The sequence below is a fragment of the Spinacia oleracea genome, chromosome 4 (genome assembly GCF_020520425.1).
Source record: "Spinacia oleracea cultivar Varoflay chromosome 4, BTI_SOV_V1, whole genome shotgun sequence".
Classification (NCBI taxonomy): domain Eukaryota; kingdom Viridiplantae; phylum Streptophyta; class Magnoliopsida; order Caryophyllales; family Amaranthaceae; genus Spinacia; species Spinacia oleracea.
In genome coordinates this window covers 59,388,062-59,396,857 of record NC_079490.1, presented here as the reverse complement: position 1 = coordinate 59,396,857, position 8,796 = coordinate 59,388,062, and positions in this window count along the sequence as shown.

Here is an 8,796-nt window from a genome sequence, read left to right as displayed (position 1 = left end):
CCGAAAAGTCATGATTAGGCTTCGAAATTGGGAATTCTGGGTTCGGCATCAAATTTTTGATTTTTGTCAAAATTTTAAAACGCCGTTTACATGCGAAATTCACTATAAAAACATAAGATTTCGACCATTATTGACAAAACTGCCGAAAAATCATGCGAACATATAATCAAATAATCGCACGAATTTGCAATTAATTACATCCACAAAATTAATCACCCCTTTAATTCATTGCAAATTTATAAAATTTAATCCATGTTAACTATAATTGATTATGGAATTAATTAGAGGCTCGTGATACAACTGTTAGGTTATGAATAATACAACAATATAATTCATGCGGAAAAACCATAAAGCCAGAATCCAAATTAATTGCCACATAGTCAATTAGCATATTTTAGGTGACATACAATGTGATGCGTGCCTTCCCTAGCTGCTCCCGAACCGAACAAGAACAAGTCTTTAGAGCCCCAAATGTTGCCCCTCGTAGAAAGTCCACAATACGTTTGGATCCGCCTTAGGTTCAACCAACTAGGATTTTACTTAAGGTTTTATGTATTCGGGTTAGGCTTGTATTATGTTATCCCTTGAACACAATGGGAATAAATAATATGATTTCAATTCAATTGATGTGTATAATTATGAGGCCCTAGCCTTATATTTGTAGTGTAGGAAATAAGGAATTTGAGTTTTACTAGGAATAGAATTACCAAACCTACTATGAATAAAATTCTTGTTCAATTAGAATTGCAACTATAATTAAACTCTTAATTATTTGAATTCTAGTAAACCTAGGAATAATTAATCCAAGGTTACTTGGCAATTAAGCAATCGGATATTTCTTGGATCCCAAGACGAACAACCCACGCAGCCACAATGGGCCACGTGGGTGTGCGTGCTGCCTCGGCCCATGCCTCGGCAGGACTTGCACACGATGCTCGTAGGCTGGGCGCAGCCCATGCGCAACTGCCTTGCCTCAGGCTTGGCGCGGCCCATGAGCTGCTGCCTTGCCGCAGGCTTGGCGCGGCCCATGTGTTGCTGCCTTGCTTGCAGCTTGGCGCGACCCATGGCTGCGGCCTTGCTCGCAGGGCGCGGCCCCATGGCTGCTGCCTTGCTCGTCGAGCGATGGGCCGGCTCGCTTGCCGGCATGTCGTTCGTCGAGCTTCTGATTCGTTTTCCAATTCCGGAAATCATTTCCGTTTCGAACAAATATTTACGTTTCCGTTAATATTTTCGATTCCGGAAATAATTCCTTTTCCGACAATATTTCCGATTCCGGTAATATTTCCGTTTCCCTCAATGTTTCCGATTCCGGCAATATTTCTATTTCCGATAATATTTTCCGATACGAACCATGTTTCCGTTTCCGGCAACATCTACGGCTTGGATAATATTTATATTTTAGTCATGAACCATATTTCCATTTCTTGTAATATCATCATTTCCGGAGTATTCTTTATTTTGCCTTTTGACGATATCAGCTCCCACTGGAACTGAGATCCGTCGTTTCCGAATGTTCATAAATGGAGTACTTAATGAATAATTTATTCACTTAAATACTTGATCCGTTCACGTACTGTTTGTGTGACCCTACGGGTTCAGTCAAGAGTAAGTTGTGGATTAATATTATTAATTCCACTTGAACTGAAGCGCCCTCTAGCTAGGCATCCAGTTCACTTGATCTCACTGAATTTATTAACTTGTTAATTAATGTTGAACCACATTTATTAGACTTAGCATTAAATACATACTTGGACCAAGGGCATTATTTCCTTCACTATTGGCATTTCCATTGGTGGTTTGGTTCCTATTTTGATGATAGTTTCCCCTAGACTTTCCATTGTTCTGGCCATTGATGTTGTTGTTACCACCTTGGTAACCTCTCTGGTATCCACCATTTATTACCAGCATTTCCTCCATTTTAGTTTTGGTTATTCCGATTGTTGTTCTGTCGGTTATTCTGAGAGTTGTTATGGTTAGGCTTTCCATTCTTATTAAAGAACTAAAATTCCCTATCGCCTAACTTCTCACAGAACCTACAAATCACTGGATTACCATCACAATCCTTTCCATGGTGATTATTATTGCAGCGTCTGCAATCATAAGTCCTTGTTCCATTTCCTACAGACTGGTTTCTATTACCGTAGTTGTTGTGGAAATAGTTGTTTCGAATTCCACCATTGTTTCCCTTGAACTGGAAGTGGTTGTTTCCCTTGTTCTTCTTAAAGTTACTCTGATTCTGTTGGTTACCTCCCTGATTCAAGTTCCCAACATCTTTTCTCTTCTCACCAACTGCATTCTTCCTCTTCTGCAGTCCATACAAATGGGCAGCTTTTCTGTACAAGGTGTCTAAAGAGATAAATGTCTCTCCAGCTAGCATTAACTGCAAATCCATAGTAAATCCACTCTCAAATCTTTGATCCCTAAGCTCTTCCGTTGCCACCACTTCAGGTGCAAACCTAGACAGCTCTATGAACTTCGAGTAGTACTCAGTCATGGACATTCCTTCCATTTTCAATTCGATGAACTCTTGAGCTTTCTGCTTTTTTAGGTATGGTGGGTAGAACTTATTCCTCAAGGCAACCTTAAATGATTCCCATCCAAAGTTAGGTGTAGCTCTCAAGGTATTCTCACATCTCTGCCACCATTAATAAGCTTCTCCTCTAAGGTAATATACAACACTATTAACCTTAAGGTTCTCTGGGCAATTCACAACTACAATTATCTTATCGAACTCCCTTAGCCAGTTTTCTAGTACACTTCGGGTCAATCTCCCCTTGGTACAGTAGAGGCTTACTTTGGGCCACCTTTTTTAACATTTACCCAGCTGGATCAGGCATTGGGTTATTCCTAGCTTGATCTAAGTTCTGCACTACCTCAGCTAATTGTCTAACCACATCACCAATTCCTTGGTTAGCCATATTCCTTCTCCTAAATAAAATAAAAGACTAACTTTAATAACTGGGTTGGGGACGACATTACTAAGGTATGAATCCACTTAAAAAGCCAAATCAATAGCACACAATGCAACAAAAAAAATCGGACCCTATGGGGAAGTGGCGCCACTTTGGGGCCAAACCCCACCTTTGTTCGCATCACAAAATCAAGTGGTAGAAAATTCAACCACGATACATGTGGAATTTCATTGAAGAAATAGCAATAAATCCCTTTGCGATAATCACTCAACTTAAATTTAAAACTTAGAATTTAAGGTTAACGAAAAGAATATAAGTACTTTTATAACTTCAATAAAGAGTTTTACATCCTTTGGGTAATACTTTATTCCAGTAAAACCATAAATAAAAATTACTTAAGCCATAAATAGTAGCTTTGCTACTTAATTATCCAACGAAAATAAATACATACTAAACTATTACAAATACTCAAATGCTAGGGCATCACGACGATCATTCCTTTCGTTGTAGTGCTCTGGAGTGAAGTCTTGATCTTCAGGATCATCCATGTCTTCTTCAAGATCAGAATCATACTCCATATCCTCATCATTTTGTTGTGGCATACTATTAATAACTTCATCATTAGCTTCAAGTTCTGCCTCAGAATCACTAGATATCTCAATAGTTGGTTCACGCTCTACAGGATTAGGATTCTCAATCTCAACAACATCATCATCACTATCCTCATTCACAATTTCATCATCATCTTCATTCATAGTGTTCTCAACATCACTATCACCTTCTATATGATCTAAGTTTAAGCTCTCCACAAATCTACCATCCTCATAACTCTTTTCCACAAGCTCTAGAATAGTGGTCATGACTTCCGTGTCATACCTCCACCTACCATCATGAGTACCATACTTAAAATAATTAGGAGTATCATATCATCCTCATAATGCATATTATGAAATTGGTTATTAAGGGCAATGTATGGTGTCCTATGAGGCAACCAATGAATAACCATCTCAGACATAACATTTGTATTCCTTAGATGAGGCAAATCCTTGAATGTAGTAAAGTAGTTACAAGCAAACTCAATTTTCTTCACATATAAGTGCGGAGGCTCACAGTCCAACTTCTCTAGTTGTCCTAGATTAGAGAACTTTGATGGCAACATCTTAAATCCTGAAAATACATAACTTAAAAGTCTTATTAACGCGTTCCCAACAAAAGAATTCAATCCCTCAAGAGAAGATGAAATAAGCTTAAACAAATTCAATGCACAATTATATGCTTAATCATGGATTATGATGCAATTAATCACATAAAGCAAGATAAAACATTATCAAACTTTAAATGCATAATCACATAATCAATACTTAACGCGTAGCACTTAGTTAGATGCATACATAAATTAAATTCCCTTCTTAATCTACCCTTTCTCACTTATAATAATTAATAATTTTCGAAAATAATTAATAAATAACTTCAAATTTAAACGAAATTATTAAAATTAAAATCGAAAATTAAAAAAAACTAAATACTCGAGTAATTTCTAGATTAATTTGAATAAATAATGATTTTTCGAAAATAATTAATTAAATAATTAATTAATTAAATTCGGATAATTAATTAAATAATTTTAAAAAAAAATCAAAAATTCAGATTTATTTTTTTCAGAAATTCCAACCAAAAATAACGCGAACAAATTTCGAACTCAAACCCACGATTTCAAAAAAATAAAATTAATTTAATCAAGAATTCAATTCGATTCCAAATAACTTAAATAATTGATATTTGACTTTTCAAAATATTGAGTACTCAAAATTAGCATTTTAACTTTAGGAAAATAAAATTTCAAAAATCCTAAAGTTACGCAAAACCAATCAAGTAGTATGAATTACTATTAAGTAGCTTTCTAAATCGTAGCTTAAGAATTTACCACTTTGCACTAGTATTTAATGCAAAGCAGCTCTTAAACTAGAGCTCTGCAAATACCACTTTGTAACACCTTAATAATTTCTTGCTTTTATAAAACCATTTTCCGACGTAAAATAAAGGAATTACTAAGATATTAACGCCACCGTGATAATGGTTAAGGCTATTACCAGAATTACGCAGCGGGATTAGCTAACTTTCAAATATAATTAATAGTTAATGGCCTCCATACAAATCGGAACCATTACGGCCCAAAAGCAAAACGTTTAATAATTCAAAATCCATTGACTAGCAATATAAATAGTTTAAGTAGTCCTGAATAGTAAAAATAATAGAGTTTATTATGCAGGAGAAAAACATCTCTCAAACTCAATCCCATGCTCGATACCTTCTCCCGCAAGTTATCTCTACAAACCTGTTAATTAAAATCTACTCCCCAACAACGCAAATGCAATGATGGATCATCATAGGGTCATTAAGGCAAAGGCCATAACCAAAGGAAACATGAAGCACGAAGTCAGCGAAAGCTGAATACGAACAAGCTAGAATGAAATCCTAGACTAACATGCTTCACTCAAACAATATAAATAATCCACATGCAAAAGCCATTTAATAAACAATTAATCATGGAGACGTACAAGACTCGACCCTTGACACGACTCATGACTCATAGATTAATTAAGAATAAGCTTCGAACAGGCCCAAAAGAAATATCCATAAAAGGAAGGGTGTTGGGAGCCCACCAAACACAAAAATAAATAAATAAAGTAATTGTCGGACCATACCGACTGTCGGACCATACCAACGAAATTCCAGCGCATAAAAAGAATGAAAAAATGTCTTGTATCATTCGTAGGAGTACAAGTTTTCCGGCAAGACTCCCCCCATTGTTCATACTCAAGGTATATACGTTCCAAGAGTTTTGAAACTTGTTATGGTTGCACTTTACGTTAATTAATATTTTATTCACAAGGTGAACTCAAGATACAACAACATGACATATAACAAAAGCAACCAATAACACTCTTCTTTTAATTCATTAGAACTAGTGATCAACATACAAGACTCAAGTGATATTACTCCCATTGTTCATTCTCAATATACTATTGAGATAACCCGACATGCCAGTTAACAAGCGGCGTGTGCACAAGGCACGAAAAATCCTTAGTTCAATTCACATAGACTTCCTAAACATACCCTACAGACGGGGTAGAATAAATAGTGCAACGACGCACGGATATTTTGCTCAAAAATATGCTAGACATTACGTACAAAAGCATAATAATCATCCCTTGCATGCGAAACAACCATACATGCATAATAATACTTGAACAACACGCTTGACATTAAATTCAACGATTATAAATAGTCTCGACATGCTCGTTCACATAGAATTCATAAATTCAATAATAATTCATAACATGTTTGTTCACTACATCAAACATGAATCCATAATAATCCAAGTCACATGATACACAATAATAAAGTATCACAAAAGTCCTCATGTAAACGGTGGTCACCCTAGGCATGTACTACCTCGGATATCTAAGTACGGGGGCCACTTTGCGAATCACGACTCAATATTAGAAATCACCTCCTATCATTAAAATAATGAAAACCAAGTATTATTCATGCTCACTAAATTTTCAGCAACTTTTATAAATTATAAAACCTTTGAATTAGTTAGAAATTAATTGTCCATTAGTAAAATAATAGTCTCAATTGAAAAACCAAAGTCCTAGTACGAAAACATTAATTTTTCGCCTTTAAAATCATCAAAATCGACACTTTTAAGCCTTGAAATAATTCTGAAAATTATATTTGATTTCCATAATTGAAATTGACATTAAATTATGTAAATCAATCAACCATTAAGTTTGGATTAAAACCCTAACCCTAATTTGTCATAAAAATCACTTTAAGCCTTTAAAACGTGACACTTTATTAAATCAACAAATCTGAAAATTGTAGTACTTCAATATAAAATACTCCTCATCAATCTAATCATACAAATCATCAAAATTCGGTGCTCATAACCGATCCTAACAGTTTAATTAATCAAAATCCATAATAATAATATAATTTTAAAATACGGAATTGAAAAAGAATGGCAAGGAAGAAGAGAATTATACCAAATCGGCCTATAGCACGGTACAACCACGAATTGAATGTGATTGGGTGCAAGAGGATCAAAGAATATGGAGTATAACACACGACAACACACGGTGCTCGTGTGTGTGCGTGTGGTGTGACGGGACAACAAGGGGCGGAGGCGCGGTTGCTTGCGAGCACGAGAGGGCACAAGAGTGTGCAAGTGTGTGGCTGGGCGTCGAGGGACGAAGCAAGGCAACATCAACAACACTCGGCGCGGGCACGAGTGTTGTGCGAGTGGTGCAGCGACGAGGGTGAGGGAGTGGGGGTGCACGGGTGCTGTGAAGGGGGCCATTACAAAGGCGGCTAGGACGCGTGCAAGAAGCCGGCCCATGGCCTTGTTGTGGCGCGCGCGGGGGCCAAACCAAGCAACATCAACGTTGCACAACTGTTGTTTTGGGCGCGACCCAAGGCCCAACGCTGGCGCACGCGGGCTGTGTTGTGTGCATTAGCCGACCAAAGACCAAAGTCTATTCACTTACCTTGCCCAAGGGTTTTTCATATAACCCTAATATGTTTTCCCATAACTAATAACACACACATACACACAAGGAACCCTAATTTTGAATGTGCCTCCAAGAGATAATTCCCATAACCACAAACCTTTAGAAAGTTCTAAGATAACAGAATCAAGGAGAATCCGAACCTGCCAGTGGATTGTTGTAGGAGTTCTTGTTCGTGTTCGTGAGGCAAGGGGGAGTACACGCTTTAAATGTATGCTACGTTCATCCATACTTTTACATGTGATTATGGAATTGGTGATTGTTTGTGCATTGTTAATTAGACTAACATTAAATCACAAGACTACGGAGGAGCGACATTTAAAGTCCTATACGTACTCGTTCTTATTCGGTCCGGGATCAACAGCTAGGGAAGGCACACATTATAAAGTAAATTACCAATAATTATGCTAATTGATTATTTGAATTTTACATGTTTCATGGCGCTCTAGGTTTATTCTGCAGGACTACTGGATTGTTCATAACCTAACAAATTTCTCATCCGTTAATTACTTTCATTCAATTGATTATGTCTTGCATTATTATTATTTCGTTTAATTTATTCATGTGTGAGTAATCTTATTCTAGGATTATAGGGGATCCATGAATACATGATTGGGGGTGGATTCTTTGTTATAATTGTTAATCATTAATTATAATTCCTATGGCCTGTTTCATTTTCTCACCAATCTTGTTTGGCCAGGCTTTATTGATTAATTAGTATTGTTAATATTAGATTATACGCTGAGAGGTATAATATGATATTTTAGACTTGAAACCATTAGGTAGAATTATTTTCTAGTAAATTGCGAGAGCCTGCTAGTTTTGTGTTCTAAGTAAGTCATTAGATTAGAAAGTGTGTGTTCCTCCTTGTTATCGTTAATGATTAATCTTTGTTTTCTATTTGTCTAACCCTAGTGTGTATTTGTTGGTGAATCGTTAGACCGTTTTTTCATTGATTAATTCCGAGTTATATATTTTCATTCCAGTTCACTATTCAGTATTCAAAAACACTCAAATTCTTGGTTACTTTAGTCTGGTCTTGTTAATTGATAGTAGTAAGAAAGTACTTTCTTTGTGGATACGATCCTTACATCTCTATCTATATTTTAGTTAGTGAGCATAAGGTTTGTCTTTGATAGGATACAATTTAACCTGTCAACATTATTCTCAATCCAAATTTACCGTAAGCGTGTACCCTAACTTGTGCTCCTTCCATTTCTGAATAGATGCATTATTTGGACTTTTACATTATTCATATGCTTACTTTGACTTTAATTTCTTTTTACTAATGTATACTTCGTAAAATATTA